We start from the raw sequence: 16,037 nt of genomic DNA on the forward strand, positions 1-16,037 counted from the left end.
CCACCATTATGATGGCAGCCTGCCTGTACAGAAAACATGATCAAATCATGAAATGTGATAATAATTACTTCCATTTACAATGTGCCAGGTCTTCTACTAGCCTAAGCTCCTTAAAAACAGTTTCAGTGTATTCAATTTACATTTCATTACAATTCAAGAGAGTAGGAATTACTAGCCACATTTTACAGATGAAGCCTCAGAAGTTTTAAGCCAGCAAGTGGTAGACTAGGGTTCAAACCCAAAGCTGTCTGATTCCAGAGCTCATGCCTTAATCACTATGTAATACAACTTTAATAACAAACCTTATTTTAATTGAGTTGTGCTGTATTCAAAACAACAAGAAGCATTTGCTGCAGAAAGTTTTCCCATTTTATGAGGGTTATAAAGTTTCAACAGACTAGTCTTGCACAAATTCCATAGGCTCAGCAAAGAAAAGCTGGACAGTGGCCTACAGTGATGTCACCTTCTGCTTTGTCAACTCAAATCTATTATTGGCTTTATCAGCAGAACCTCAGAAAGCATCTTTCTTTGCTGACTCCATTTGCCCTTTCCTGGGCTGATCACTCTAGGAGAGTTCAGCCAAGAGGTAGATGCCCTTCATGAGCAACAGTGGGGATTCACAAGCAATGTTCTCTTCTTAATTAGCCTATTATTCTTTAATCTTTCACTGGATTCAATAACATTTAAATGAGCTCCTAGAAAAGAGCACAATCTATAAAACACACTGACATACAATAAAATCCCATAATATACTTCTGGGGCTTCATCCGTGTGTCTAGAGTCACTGCTCATTTAGTCACCAAATGTTTATTGAGTCTCTACAAACTTATTAGGTGCCATTGTAGGCACTGGAAATAGAGCACTGAAAGAAAGTATGTAATCTCAAAGAGCTTGAGATCTATGTGGTAAGAACAAGAAATAAACAATAAAAATGCATATTTAATATACTGGGTAATGATAAGTACTATGAAGATCTACAGTAAGAGATAATTACACAAGAGGTCTGTGATAAAGACTTGATGCATCCAGTTTCCACAGTGTCCCATGCATCAGGGGAGAGTCACATTACTAATTCTGGCCAATGGACCATAAGCAAAAGTGACATGTTTCATTTCCAGGAGGAAGCTTTGAAGAGCTAATATGCCCCTCCAGCTCTCTCTTCCCCTGGCGTGGAAACCTGGGAAGCTATATGTTGATATTTAGTGGCATGGGAGGGAGGAAGCTTGGATCCCTTTGTAATTGGATAAAAAAAGAGCTCCCATCAATGAGCATAAGATTTTATATGACCTAGAAATAAACATCTGTTGAGATAAGCCATTGAGATTTGAGGGTTCCTTACTAAAGTATAGCCTAACTCAAACAAACTAAGTAGAGAACACTGGAGCCTAGGGAGAGACAACAAATGAGACTATTGGGAGCCCATACACCATGGATGGAGTTAACGCAGTGGCAGTTAACTGGATAGACATCTTAAATCCCCCAAGGGACACTGAAAGCACTCATCTACATATGTAACACTCAAAGATTATACTCTGGGATATTTAAAGTAGGGCCTAAGCATATGTATTTTGGGGAAAAAAAACTACTCAAAAAGATGATCAGTTGGATTTGTTGGCTTTAAGAAACCTCTCTATGGGCAACCCATTCAACAATATGCTTAGGAATGAGTTTATTAGTGAGATCAAGTCAACTTCATATTAATCATTGGAAAACAGCCAATCAAACTGCAGCATATAGAGATAACCTGCAAGATATTTGAAATATTATGAAAGAATTTTTGTACTAAATGAGTAGCTGGACTAGATTCTTCCAAAGCTCCACTCACTGTATGGTTATTATTAACATAAATATTTAAATAGTAATAAAATGAGAGGGTAATAAATCATCTAAATTAATTATCACAAGAATCCTGTGATGCTGGTACTATTCTCCACTTAGAACAAGTGAAAAAATCTAAGTGCAGACAGGGTAACTGCCGAAAATCACAGCTAGTAACAAATGGTAGAACCAGGATCCAAACCCAGCTGGTTCACGATACGCAGTTAAAACAATACAGAGTTTAGAGAAAGGTACTCTAGATAAGGGGCCACCAGGTGGGAAACACTTTAGGCACGGGCTCAGGGAATGGCTCGGAGAAGGCAATGGCGCCCCAGTCCAGTACTCTTGCCTGGAAAAGCCCATGGATGGAGGAGCCTGGCAGGCTGCAGTCCATGGGGTTGCTAGAGTCGGACACGACTGAGCGACTTCACTTTCACTTTCATGCACTGGAGAAGGAAATGGCAACCCACTCCAGTGTTCTTGCCTGGAGAATCCCAGGGACGGGGGAGCCTGGTGGGCTGCCATCTATGGGGTCGCACAGAGTCAGACACGACTGAAGTGACTTAGCAGCAGCAGGGAATAGCTGCTCTGATTCTAGTTAAGGACCCAAGTCCTTAGAGAACAGAACAGTTCACAGGCTGCCAAAGTATGATGGAAATTTTCAATGAAACAATCTACTCTTCTTGCCCCAATTCTATGCTCACCAGGCAACAATGAGCTTATCTCCACATTGGGGTGGAATTCTCCTGACACATCTCCAGGTAAACTGGAAATGGGCATTCTGGTTTATATCAGATTCAGATACATTTGTGTTTCAGAACACTTAGTATTGAGAACAGAGTCTTGGACTGAGAAAACTACTCTCTAGAGTAGATCAGCTCTACCATCGGGTGGTTCATTCCTTCAGATCTGTTACATAGAAGGGATCACACAGTAGCTCGCTAACACACACACACAAAAGAATTGGTTTGTTAAATTACCTCTATAGTGCACTCTAGGAAATGGAGAGTATCAGGGACCCCAGGGAAATAGGATACAGAAAATGCATTTTTGAAAGGGAAGCAGGTGATCTTAGGAGCACTGGGTTCCAAAGTGGGGGTCTTGAGTAGCTTCAGGTCAGGGATACACCAGATGTGGGAGGTAGAGGACCCCAAGATCCTGCCCTGGGTTAGCCCTACCAGTGGGACTACTTCAGTTCTCCCAGTGTTCTGTCTCACAGAAACTTTCTATGCTTCTGTTCTAGTGGACCTGAGGGTCACCAGCAGAGCTGCTTCTTGATTTTCAGAATTCCAGAGAACATGAACTAATCACCTTGTGGTTATTAAAGATTTGTTCAGTTTTTATGACAATATTTAGATAAGTAGCAACAGAACATCTTGAGGACAAGAGTGTCATTTTCTAATTTGCTCAGAGTTACCTCACCAGTAACTCAACAGAATGAGAAAGACTAGAGATCTCTTCAAGAAAATTAGAGATACCAAGGGAACATTTCATGCAAAGATGGGCTCAATAAAGGACAGAAATGATATGGACCTAACAGAAGCAGAAGATATTAAGAAGAGGTGGCAAGAATACACAGAAGAACTGTACAAAAAAGATCTTCACAACCAAGATAATCATGATGGTTTGATCACTTACCTACAGCCAGACATCTTGGAATGTGAAGTCCAGTGGGCCTTAGAAAGTATCATTACGAACAAAGCTAGTGGAGGTGATGGCATTCCAGTTGAGCTATTTCAAATCTTGAAAGGTGATGCTGTGAAAGTGCTGCACTCAATATGCCAGCAAATTTGGAAAACTCAGCAGTGGCCACAGGACTGGAATAGGTCAGTTTTCATTCCAATCCCAAAGAAAGGCAATGCCAAAGAATGCTCAAACTACCGCACAATTGCACTCATCTCACACGCTAGTAAAGTAATGCTCAAAATTCTCCAAGCCAGGCTTCAGCAATACGTGAACCATGAACTTCCAGATGTTCAAGCTGGTTTTAGAAAAGGCAGAGGAACCAGAGATCAAATTGCCAACATCTGCTGGATCATCGAAAAAGCAAGAGAGTTCCAGAAAAACATCTGTTTCTTCTTTATTGACTATGCCAAAGCCTTTGACTGTGTGGATCACAATAAACTGTGGAGATTCTGAAAGAGATGGGAATACCAGACCACCTGACCTGCCTCTTGAGAAACCTATATGCAGGTCAGGAAGCAACAGTTAGAACTGGACATGGAACAACAGAGTGGTTCCAAATAGGAAAAGGAGTATGTCAAGGCTGTATATTGTCACCCTGCTTATTTAACTTATATGCAGAGTACATCATGAGAAATGATGGGCGGCAAGAAGCACAAGCTGGAATCAAGATTGCTGGGAGAAATACCAATAACCTCAGAGATGCAGATGACACCACCCTTATGGCAGAAGGTGAAGAGGAACTAAAAAGCCTCTTGATGAAAGCGAAAGTGGAGAGTGAAAAGTTGGCTTAAAGCTCAACATTCAGAAAATGAAGATCATGGCATCTGGTCCCATCACTTCATGGGAAATAGGTGGGGAAACAGTGGAAACAGTGTCAGACTTTATTTTGGGGGGCTCCAAAATCACTGCAGATGGTGACTGCAGCCATGAAATTAAAAGACGCTTACTCCTTGGAAGGAAAGTTATGACCAACCTAGATACCATATTTAAAAGCAGAGACATTACTTTGCCAACAAAGGTCCGTCTAGTCAAGGCTATAGTTTTTCCAGTGGTCATGTATGGATGTGAGAGTTGGACTGTGAAGAAGGCTGAGCACCGAAGAATTGATGCTTTTGAACTGTGGTGTTGGAGAAGACTCTTGAGAGTCCCTTGGACTGCAAGGAGATCCAACCAGTCCATTCTGAAGGAGATTAGCCCTGGGATTTCAGTGGAAGGAATGACGCTAAAGCTGAAACTCCAGTACTTCGGCCACCTCATGCGAAGAGTTGACTCATTGGAAAAGACTCTGATGCTGGGAGGGATTGGGGGCAGGAGGAGAAGGGGACGACAGAGGATGAGATGGCTGGATGGCATCACTGACTCGATGGACGTGAGTCTGAGTGAACTCCGGGAGTTGGCAATGGACAGGAAGGCCTGGCGTGCTGAAGTTCATGGGGTTGCAAAGAGTCGAACACAACTGAGTGACTGAACTGAACCACACCTCACCACTATTTCTAAGAGTAGGATCAATTAGCATCAGCAAAGGAGAGTACAAAGGAGAAAGGTAGAGAGAAGGAGAGGCAAAACATAAAACTTATACAACCGTGGAACATATGGTCCAACATACATTCTAACTGTAGATCTTCTTTCTTAACCTCACCTTTACATCATGAGTTACCATACTAGTCAAGATGAGGCTGGCTATGGTAACAAATAACCCTTACCATGGGAACAATCTGTTTTGGGGCTAACTTAATAGAGCAATATGTGTGTTCATTAGCAGGCAGCTTCCCTCCAAGCAGTCATTCAGAGGCCCAGGCTCCTTCCCTTTTGTTATCCCTTACAGCCTGAAGGAAGAAAAGGCACAACTACATCTTAGCCGCCCTGCCCCCAGATGTGACCCACATCGCTTCCACTTACATTCCACTTACATTCCACTGATAACAATCAGGTGTTTAGCTTCATCTACATGCAAAGAGGGCTAGAAAATGCAGTGGCTGACTAAACAGTCTTACCCAGCAATGATGCTACACTACGGAAGTGAAGTGAAAGTGAAAGTCACTTAGTCGGGTCTGACTCTTTGAGACCCCATGGACTATACAGTCCATGGAATTTTCCAAGCCATAATACTGGAGTGGGTAGTTGTTCCCTTCTCCAGGGGATTGTGGCAACCCAGGAATGGAACCAGTGTCTCCTGCATTGTAGGTAGATTCTTTACCAGCTGAGCCTCCAGGAAAGCAAAATATTGAAGAGGAAGTATCAATTTGGTGGAAACTGATCTATCTTTACCCGTTACAAAATGAGCATTATATAAATCACAAGAACAAATATACAAAAGGGAGATAAAACTTACACTTCAAGTGAACGATCTTATGCCTCATCTTAGAGGCAATCAGTCCAGATTTGACAGATGAACAGTATAGCTGAAATCTGAAAGTATCTTTTTCAAAGAGGACTTTGCCATCAGTCTCCAGGGCATTGGTCTCTGCTGTACTGATGCTGAAGCTGAAACTCCAATACTTTGGCCACCTGATGAAGAATTAACTCATTGGAAAAGACCCTGATGCTGGGAAAGATTGAAGGTGGGAGGAGAAGGGGACAACAGAGGATGAGATGGTTGGATGGCATCACCGACTCAATGGATATGAGTTTTCGTAAACTCTGGGAGCTGGTGATAGACAGGGAGGCCTCACATGCTGCAGTCCATGGGGTTGCAAAGAGTCAGACACGACTGAGTGACTGAACTGAACTGAACTGAACAGGATCTGAGGGAAAGTTGTGGTCTACACAGGAACTAGGGGTTTAGAAGTCAAAGTGAAAGCCAGGATTTTTGGCTTTGTAAGTAGAGCACAGACTTGTGGGATAAATAAAATCTACTCAAATTTTCAAGATTCTGTTTTCAGAATAAGAAAGGGCTTTAAAATGTGGACCCCAACAAAGGGAAGAGAGAAAAAATAAAAAGGACACATCAACAGTGAGGCCATTCTACTTATATCAAAATTATCTAGAACCAAGTTATTTATGATTTTATTTGCCTAACATTTGAGAAAACTGTGACTCTATGTAAAGTGATTTGACCATCACTTGGCTAACCTAAAATTTAAAAATTAAAAAAAAAAAAATTAAATCCTCTCCAGATGATTGGACTGAATTTCCACATCACTCACCACACTACCACTTGATCTAACTGTGCTTCATGCACCATTATAAAACTATTTACAGCAGTATATGTTTAAGATATTAGATCTTAACCTCCAAATTATAAAGCCACATCACATAGAGAAGCATTTAGGTTTACTTACAAACAAGTCAACTAGCTGGAAATCAATTTAGTTGGAAAAGGGCACTGGATCAGAGCCAGGAGACCTTATCTCAAATTTTGGTTCTTTTACCCCTGCAACATCACTGAGAACAACTAATTGTACCTCAAATCCTGACTTCAATATAAAAGGAGGGTGTTGATCAAAAAACTCCAGTTAGTATGAAACTTTGATTCATGAATCCTATATGATATTATATTTTTTGGCACAGGCAAAATGGCTAACTTAAAATTAATTCTGGTACAAACCAGGTTACCCTTTTAGGAATTTTTTTGGACCTCTGTCCTCGTGCTTATTTCAAGGAAAATATGGATGACAATTTAAATGATCAATCCCTATACAAACGGTGCAGTCACATGGACACTGGAAAATCACTGAAAGATACATTTTCTTACATCCTAACCCAGGAACTCTGTAAATTTGAAATGTGTAATTTCAAATCCTAGTGGCTTCAGATGAGGTTAAAAAGTAGAGGTTGGATATTTTCATCACAACCACTGGATGGCAACAGACATTTACAGTGAGTGGAGAAAATCAATATGAAAGCCATTCTCGGCTTTACTTGGCTTTTTCTGCGTTTTTAGATATAGCACTGAATTTCCTACAGATGTTAGGGGGAGGTAAACAAAAGTGAATTTGAGAGCAAAAACAAAAAAAAAAAAGATAGCTTTGGAACACATATTCTGCTTTTGTAAGTGCTTTGCATTTAGAGAAATCTCCCAAGATTTCAGTGTTCAGCTGAGTTGTAAAAGAGGTACCAGCCAGAAGAGTTAAATCAGAATGCTGTGTTTACCAGAGTACGCAGGTTTGAGCTGAATTATTTATCAGCGGTAGTGAAATTTTTGATCTTGTGTAAGAAGATTAAGCTTGCTACTTCATTTGTCACTGGAAGCATACAGTTCAACCCCAGGCTGAGGCTTTCTCCCCCTCCCATGAATTTTCTAAGCTATGGGCAGAGGCCATTTGGAGGACTCCTCTGGCCCAGTGAGGTAGGAAACAGTGGGCCTCTGGGCTGGACACCTGGTATCTGTTAAGTGGAGTAAAATTCAAGCTTTGTTCTCACCCAGACCCTCCAAGGACAAAGCTAGTGGTAAAAGCTGAGCTCTGCTAAAGCAAAGAGAAAAGGTATCCACTCCTGAGGTCAAGGAAGACTTCCCTGTCTGCACAAGCACAGGCTTCTTGGGGGTTGAAAAGGGAGGGGACCCCAACCCATAATAAACGTGGACATGCACTCATAGGCCTCTGCCGTGGGATCCATCTTGGAAAAAGTTGCACACGCATCTTGGGGAGGGTCCATGGACCAGCAGTATGAAGAAAGAAACAAGATAATGAGCCAAAAGGAAACAAAGACGCGGAAGGACTTTCCTATATAAGTGATTTATGTCCCTCTGTACCGCGGTTCTCCTTACTCAGGACACCCACACTCCTCTCCAGGTGTGTGTCTCTGCCTAGTGTCTGACTTCCTGAGCTCCTCGGTGTCCGCACTCTCTCTGGGTGTGTATCTCTGCCCTGCTTCTGAGTTGGATAAACTGTTTTCCTGTGTGCTCTTTCATACATTGTGCTGTGTCTCTAATAATAAATGTTGTACCTGCTTTTAGTATTTGCCTCCTTGAAACATTCTTGCTTTCAAATAGTGGCAAGAGCCAGGGCCACTTTGCTTCTAGCCTCTGGTCCCTGGTGGTGTAGTGGTTAGGATTCTTGGTTTTCATCCAGGTCACCCAGGTTTAATTCCTGGGGAGGGAACTAAGATCTCTTCTCAGGACTGCTCATTGCTCTCCCTCCAAAATCACCAGAAGGCCCCAAACTACTGGGAACATGAACTGTTAGCTAGCTGTGTCCCTGCCCGCCCTTTGCAGGTCTTTGTTCTGGAGCCTCTGTGGGGTGGGAAGATAGCAGTAGCACCTCCAGAATAAGCCTGTAAGTCCAGGTGGTGCTCACACTATCCCCCCTCCACTTCTCCTATAAGGAGGTGGACGTCTCAGAGTTGACAGTACAAATTTCATTCTAAATCCCACATATAAACCATTTAAAACACCTAAGCTCAATCAGGAGAAGGCAATGGCACCCCACTCCAGTACTCTTGCCTGGAAAATCCCATGGGCGGAGGAACCTGGTAGGCTGCCATCCATGGGGTCGCAAAGAGTCAGAAACGACTGAGCGACTTCACTTTCACTTTTCACTTTCATGCATTGGAGAAGGAAATGGCAATGGCAAGCCACTCCACTGTTCTTGCTCGGAGAATCCCAGGGACGGGGGAGCCTGGTGGGCTGCTGTCTATGGGGTCGCACAGAGTCAGACACAACTGAAGCGACTTAGCAGCAGCAGCAGCAGCAGCAGCAGCAGCAAGCTCAATCAGAAAACCTGCCTGGCAGGATTCTGGCCCAGGCCCTGAAAAAGATGGGACACTTAAGAGAAAAAAACCTGACAAAGATAACTCTGAGGGCTTTAAGAGATCAGCCTCAACACAGTCCCTGGAACGATAGTTCTCAAATTCTGGTGTGCCTAGGATTTACTGGGGAGCCACTTAATGAAGCAGATTCCTCAGCCCATTCTTAGGAGATCCTGGAGGTGAGCCTAGGAATCTGTATTTTATCAAACAGTTTATGATGTCAATGGTCCCCAACTGCACTTTGAGAAACACTGTCTAGAAAAACAAATGTCTCCACTGAGTCCCTAATCCACTCTCCCTGCCACATGCCCTCAGTTTCCATAAGAAGAGAGAAAGAGTCCTGGATCAAGGCTTTCCTTGGCAGAAGAGGACCCCTAGGTCATTTAAAACCCAAAAGGACCATTAAAGAGATAAGGCTGACTCAGGAAGCACTGAGTAATCACAAATAACAATAATCAACTGCAGGCTTGAGCTGAAGTTCACTAGGGCCAGTGATATACTTGTTCCCACTTCAGACCCCAGTTTGAATGTTTGCCTTAAACTACCTTTTCTCTGACTTTATCCTCTGCTTTCTGGCAAGCTACCATCTTTGCTTGTTAGTATAATTTTGATCCATATTTGGAATTTCACTTTAGACTTTCTGAAGCTTTTGTGAGTTCCTGGCCCTCGCCAAAATTATACCTAACTCTTTTTAAAGAACCAACTTGCTGTCCCCCATCCTTGCCTACCTCACTCTATGTCCTATTTAACTTCCATAGGTACCATATTTGACCCTTATTCCAGCTCCGGTCTCAGCCACTCAAACATCACTGTCACCAAAACACGTTAATAACTATTATACCCCCCAATGCTTGGCCATAAAAATATACTAGATATACAGCTCAACCTGGGAGAGAATATTTCAGAGCCAGCATTACCCAAATGGATGATTTTCCCATAGTAGACATAAAAAAATTGGCTTCAGTGAATAAAGAAACTGCATTGAGGTTTAGGGTATTTTTCCTATTATAAATATTTTTGCATCTATTTATAATAATTATGGTGACAAAAACTGAAATATAATTGAGAGATGTGGGAATAAAGTCACCCCAAATACCAATCCACCAATCAGTAAGTCCAATTAAGACAATCTTCAAAATAAACTTAAAATTCAGCCATTCCTCTTTATTTTCATTGCTACTTCCCTCTCCCTGTCATATCATGATAAAGGCCAAACTCTGCACTGTGGCCTGGGCATGAAAAGGCACTGCCAACCTTGTTGCTGTGGTTTAGTCACTAAATCATGTCCAACTCTTTTGAGACCCCATGGGCTATATCCTCCAGGCTCCTTTGTTCATTGGATTTCCCAGGCAAGAATACCAGAGTGGCTTGCCATCTCCTTCTCCATGGCCCTTCCCAACCTAGGGACTGAACCTATATCTCCTGCACTGCAGGCAGATTCTTTACCACTGAGCCACCAGGGAAACCAACGACGACAACAACAACAACACAACTCTAACCATGGAGACATTTTTTTTCAGTTTCTAGAACGCTCCCAGAACTTTCTTGCCTGTAGCTTTTGTATTGTCTGTTGTCCAGAATGTTTTAAAATGATGTCTTGCCATAGTTGATTCCTTAGTTCCTCCTCTCTGACCTTCTGATCCAAGTTCCACTACCACCAAGTACTCTCTCACGAGAACACATCATTCTGTTGATTTCTATTTAATGTCAGCCCCTCCCCCACCCAAATGAAGCCCTGCAATTGGTGGATTCATGTCTGCCTTGGTCATCACTATATTGCCTGCATCAGACAGGCAGTATACCATATTGAATGAAGGAAAGGAAGGAAGAATGAATTGAATTGATTAGGTCTTCCTTTGGTGGCGCTGGCATAACCTTGGGTAAAATTTATGTTATCTGTATTACAGCAGTGTTTTGTGGGGTTACAAAGATAGGATTCAGAAGCAGAGACCATAACTGTTGAGTGCCCCACACAGATTTAGAGGAAAGTGAAGTTAGCATTTGAAAGGAGTGGAGACTCCTCTGGAGTCTTGATGCTGAAAATTAGATGTACGTGGATTATAGTATCCAATCTCCATGACTGCATCGGTAAGCAAAGATGATTTATGTGAAGGATAAAGGGACTAGATAGAGAATCAGGATCACCATCTAAATAGGGTCATTATTTCTCAGAGGCATCAAAACATATGCCATCTGTGAACTCTTATCTCTACAGGCAGGTTGGACTTGGATCCATCTTAAGGGCTTATCTATGCCCCACTCAGTGACAGACTTTTATTTTGGGGGGCTCCAAAATCACTGCAGATGGTGACTGCAGCCATGAAATTAAAGACACTTGCTCTTTGGAAGAAAAGTTAAGACCAATATAGAGAGCATATTAAAAAGCAGAGACAGCTCAGTCAGACAGGCGTGCAGATGCTTCTGGAAGTAATAGCACAATGGCTGCCCAAGGAGAACCCCAAGTTCAGTTCAAACTTTTTTTGGTTGGTGATGGTGGTACTGGAAGAACCATCTGACTGGTGAAGCGTCATCTGACTGGTGAATCTGAGAAGTATGCAGCTACCTTGGGTGTGGAGATCCATCCTCTTGTGTTCCATACCAACAGAGGACCTATTAAGTTCAATGTATGGGGTACAGCTGGTCACGAGAATTTTGGTGGACTGAGAGATGGCTATTACATACAAGCTCAGTGTGCTATTATTATGTTTGATGTAACATTGAGAGTTACTTACAAGAATTACTTACAAGAATGTGCCTAACTGGCATTGGGAACCGGTACGAGTGTGTGAGAACATCCCAATTGTGTTGTGTGGCAACAAAGTGGATATTAAGGACAGAAAGGTTAAGGCAAAGTCAATTGTCTTCCACCGAAAGAAGAATCTTCAGAACTATGACATTTCTGGCAAAAGTAACTTCAGCTTTGAAAAGCCCTTCCTCTGGCTTGCTAGAAAACTGACCGGAGACCCTAACTTGGAGTTTGTCGCTGTGTCTGCTCTTGCCCCGCCAGAGGTGGTCATGGACCCAGCCCTGGCAGCACAGTATGAGCACGATTTAGAGGCTACTCAGACAACTGCTCTCCCGGATGAAGATGGTGACCTGTGAGAAAGTGAAGCTGGGGCCCAGCATCAGAAGTCTAGTTTTATAGGCAACTGTCCTGTGATGTCAGCGGTGTGGCGTGTTTGCCACTTTATTATATAGCTAAGCAGAACATGTGCTTAATCTTTGGATGCTGAAGGAGATGGATGGGCTTTGGAGTGAATGTGGCAGTTTAAAAAAAAAAAAAAAACTTTCATTTTTTGGACCTGCATATTTAGGTGGTTTGGAACACAACTGTTTCCTCCTTGAGTTTCAAATATAAGACTGCTGTAGTCACACAACAATATTGAGAGGTGGGATCTTGTTTGTTACTGTCATTTCCATTCCTTTTCGTTTAGAATCAGAATAACGTTGTATTTCAAATATCTAAAAAAAAAAAAGCAGAGACATTACTTTGCCAACAAAGGTCCGTATAGTCAAAGTTGTGGTTTTTCCAGTAGTCATATATAGATGTGAGTTGGACTATAAAGAAAGCTGGGCATTGAAGAATTGATGCTTTTGAACGGTGGTGTTGGAGAAGACTCTTGAGAGTCCCTTGGACTGCAGGGAGATCCAACCAGTCCATCCTAAAGGAAATCAGTCCTGAATATTCACTGGAAGGACTGATGCTGAAGCTGAAGCTCCAACACTTTGGCCACCTGATGCAAAGAACTGACTGATTTGAAAAGACCCTGATGCTGGGAAAGATTGAAAGCAGGAGGAGAAGGGGACGACAGAGGATGAGATGGTTGGATGGCATCACCAACTCAATGAATGTGGGTCTATATAAACTCCAGGAGTTGGTGATGGACAGGGAGGCCTGGCGTGCTGCAGTCCATGGGGTCGCAAAGAGTCAGACACGACTGAGTGACTGAACTGAAATGATGCCCCACTCTGTGCCCAGGCAAAATTTACTAGGGAGTTGGGTTCACTGTGTCTGAAGGACTTGGCATCAAAATATTACAACAACAATTTTGGATCTATATATACATCCTGTAGGTGAAGTGTCAAAAATATCTGTCCCTAGAAACAGTTTAAGTGCTGGGTCACCAAGATTTGGAGCAAATCTCTTCAAGGTTGAGAAGGAAACCTTCCCAGGGTCCTGAAGCCACGATTTAAAAGGCAGATCAATATGCAATTTGGGACAATGCTAACCTTGTAACTGTTGCAGAAGGAAAAACCAATAAGGTGAACTGCCTATCGGCAGCCTCATTCTGTGCTGCTAAACCAGCACAGAGAATACCTTCTACCACTGGGCAGCATCTCATAAAAGTAACTTAATAGCTTTGAATAGTCTAAAATGGAAGGTTCAATGTCTCCATCTAAATATTTACACTGCATACATCCTCACAGAAGCCAGACTTTACCCAGCAGTTTCTGGTCCATCTTGTTGAAATCTGGCATGGGGGAAGCGGCTGTAATATTAGGGACATCAGTCTTTGGGCCAATTGTGAAACCTGCATTGTGAAAGAAAGATCCTGTCCAAGAACCTTTATGGCCTGTTTTACTAATTCAGTTTCATGGAAGCAAATAAATATGGGACTAAAGTATATTAACTTTTTTAAAAAAAAGAATTACAGGAAGAAAAGTAAATGGGTCACACTTATTCTGGTTCTCTCCAAAATATTTTAGGACAGAAGCACTATCTAGTATATTAATAATAATGAAAAGTAATAATAAACATCATAAATGCTAGGTCTTTTTGAGAAGACCTCCATCTGGGAGTCTTCTTGCAAATCACTCCCCTAAGGAGATAAGCTTTTCCCTGCTACAGAGGGCTAAGCCCTGCAAGCTCCAGCTGCTGCAGCTGGTGCCTGCAGAGAGAAGGTGCAGAGGCCTGCCTCCCAGGGCACGGGATGGGATGGAAACAGCCGAGTGCCCCTCACTCTCTCTCATTAAAAAGCACCATATGCCCAGGGCACGCTCACCAAGGTGTTTTTCACTACAGGTTGGGCTGCTTAGCTCATCTGCTTACAGAAAAAATTCTCTTTAGCATGCTTATTAAAAGTGCAAGTTTATGCTCATCCTGATGTTGCAGTTCTAGGGCAGGGGCCAAACAGGAATCTGCATTTTCAGTCAGCAGGAGACTATGAGGTACCCTGTGCTGAGGCTTTGGGATGCTCTGGGAACCACTGGCTTAAACCAGTATTTCTCAAACTGGGATCACTGGATGCCCTATTGAAAGTTCCAAATAATTATTTTTTTACATTTTGCACTTTGTTTTTGGTAATTTTTCAAATATTAAGAGCATCCTGGATAATATGGATAATTGTACAGCCAAATACTACTGCCAACACTTCCACTGAAGTTTTACAATCAGGTTCTTCCTCTAACTTGGTCTCAGGCCACTGAGTCTTTACTCAGCCTTTACTCAGATCCAGACCTGATCTGAATATCCATACCAGAGTGAAGCCTGAATGATATCCCTTCATTCACTCAGGAAGGGAGTAGAAGAAGGAAAGGAGCAGATTTTGACAAAGGACATCAATGTACTAAATGTGAGGTGGAGGGGGGTAGTCTATAGGATGTTCACTAAAGAGTGAGGAAATGGACTTGGAGCCCAGAATGAAAGACTTCTCCAAAGCCTGGGAGGTGCTACACATGAGGCAGTGGCTGAAAATCTGTGTGGATGAGAGCAAGAAAATGAGGGAAGAAGGAAGACAGGGAAAGGACTCAGGTCAAACAAAGGAATCAGGAGGAAGGTAGCAAAAGAGATTGGGGGAAAGGTCAGAGACTGAGGGGATAACCAAGAAGGAGAAACATCAGGGAGATAAAGGAAGACAGTTTTGAGAAGAGAACAGTCTCCATGTGAGCTAGTGGTGTCCCTGATTTTACTGCTAAAAGAAGTTAAAATAGTCTGTTCAATATGATATCACTTGTGCAATAAAAACCCATGTATACCAAAATACACAAAGAAAATTTCTGAAAGCAATAAGAACAACAAAAACAGAAGCCTGCAGTTATCTCTAAGACTTAGAAATGTAAGGTTGGATCAGGAGAACTTAAACTTTTTATTTTGCACCATTTCTTATGTTCCATTTATTTATTTTGAACATACATTATTTTCTCACTAATGTTTTAAGGACTGTTCAGCAGTACAACATTAAAGTATCCAGGAGAACAAGAAAGATGAGACTGAAAAGAGGTCTTTTGGTTGTTGTTGGTGACGTTCTTCAGAACAGTTTCAGGTCAGAATGTTAATACTGACTTCCATGGTCTAAAGCATTGCTTCTCAAGCCTTAGCATGAATAGGAATCACTTGGACATCTTGATAAAATGCAGATTCTAATCAGTATGTAGGTCTGGGAAGGAGCCTGACATTTCTAACAGGCTCCCACATGACGTCCTGGTGGCTGGTCTGACACTATGCTTTTGAACTGCAAGGAAAAGTAATCAGAATGCTGGGAATGGAGGTGAGTACCCAGAGACCACTACTTCTCAAAGAATGCTCCGTAGATGATGAAGCCTACACCACACTCTAATAAAAGATTCTGCAATCAAATAGGTGGAAATATACTGCACTCCCACCCTGATGAGTCACATTGGGTATTAATGTTTTATTGAGAATTTTTCATTTGTTTTCAACTAAGACATTCCTAAAAGGGTCAACCTTGCAACAGTGAAAATTTATCTACCCTGTGATGTTGAGAGGCCATCCTTGAGGGTGTGGGGAAGCAAAATAACAGGGGAGTAGGAGCTCAGGGGGTGCACAGAGAAGGGAAACTGGAATATGATGAAGCTCATCTGGTCTTCAGTGCAACAGCAGCAGA

General features: G+C 42.3%; 1 protein-coding gene and 1 pseudogene across 1 annotated transcript in view; one reads left to right on the forward strand and one right to left on the reverse strand.

The window, feature by feature from the left end:
• The window catches only part of RTN1 (reticulon 1), a 244,004-nt gene that overhangs the window by 93,419 nt on the left and 134,548 nt on the right, over positions 1 to 16,037 (reverse strand). The gene's annotated exons all lie outside the window — the stretch shown is intronic.
• On the forward strand, positions 11,631 to 12,507 carry LOC109565212 (GTP-binding nuclear protein Ran-like; annotated as a pseudogene).

The sequence above is a fragment of the Bos indicus genome, chromosome 10, assembly GCF_029378745.1.
Source record: "Bos indicus isolate NIAB-ARS_2022 breed Sahiwal x Tharparkar chromosome 10, NIAB-ARS_B.indTharparkar_mat_pri_1.0, whole genome shotgun sequence".
In the NCBI taxonomy this organism is placed as follows: Eukaryota; Metazoa; Chordata; class Mammalia; order Artiodactyla; family Bovidae; genus Bos; species Bos indicus.